This window comes from Octopus bimaculoides, chromosome 6, assembly GCF_046866305.1.
Source record: "Octopus bimaculoides isolate indiv1 chromosome 6, ASM4686630v1, whole genome shotgun sequence".
NCBI classification, from domain to species: domain Eukaryota; kingdom Metazoa; phylum Mollusca; class Cephalopoda; order Octopoda; family Octopodidae; genus Octopus; species Octopus bimaculoides.
The window spans coordinates 59,482,021-59,482,666 of NC_142933.1; the positions used below are offsets into that span (position 1 = coordinate 59,482,021).

Genomic DNA, 646 nt, shown 5'->3' on the forward strand with positions numbered 1-646 from the left:
CTAAAAGAAAAAGAAGGTGAGAAAGTGAGGTTTGTTAGTAGTGAAGGCTATAAAGCCATTGATTTACTCTTGTATTGGCATTGGGGAGGAGGTAAGCTTCCTTCTTTGGAGAATCCTGCATAACTCCCACTGCCACACTTGACTGGAGAAAGGGAGATGACAGTTTTCCCTTAGAAATGGAGCATCTGCCACTTTTTTTCTTATTTTCCTTTTCTTCTCCATCTTCTTCTGCTGCTGTTGCTTCTGCTGCTGCTGCTGCCATCACCATCGCCATTGCCAATACTGTCACTGCTGCTGTGTCTGCTGCTGCTGCCATTTCCACCACAACAACTAGCAGTATTGCAGCTAGTAGTCATTCTTGTAGCTTGTTGCAAATATCTTTTTCGGCATCAAGAACCTATTTATCCCCATATGCCACTGCTGCACTCTTTTGGCACAATTTATAAATCAGAGAACAATTTTTTTGTCTTCCAAAAATTGATGGCAGAGAAAAATCATGCACAAAAACTGAAAATACTAAAATTACCACACATGAAAGAATACACAGCAAGCACTAATTACAAGTTGGATGAAATTTAGGGGATTTTTCGACTGCTTCCTTGTGGAAGGTAACTGTTGGTGTCAGCTGTTTGTTGTGGTTAATGTG

The 646-nt window shown here is 40.7% G+C and overlaps 1 protein-coding gene across 3 annotated transcripts in view; it reads left to right on the forward strand.

Annotated features, from left to right (window-relative positions):
• Positions 1 to 320: 320 nt before the first annotated feature.
• Positions 321 to 646, forward strand: part of LOC106870865 (puratrophin-1) — a 582,111-nt gene continuing 581,785 nt past the window's right edge. For all 3 annotated transcript variants that reach the window (XM_089353963.1, XM_089353964.1, XM_089353965.1), the window contains exon 1: positions 321 to 608. The gene's annotated coding sequence lies outside the window, so the exon portion shown is untranslated. The remainder of the gene's footprint in view (positions 609 to 646) is intronic.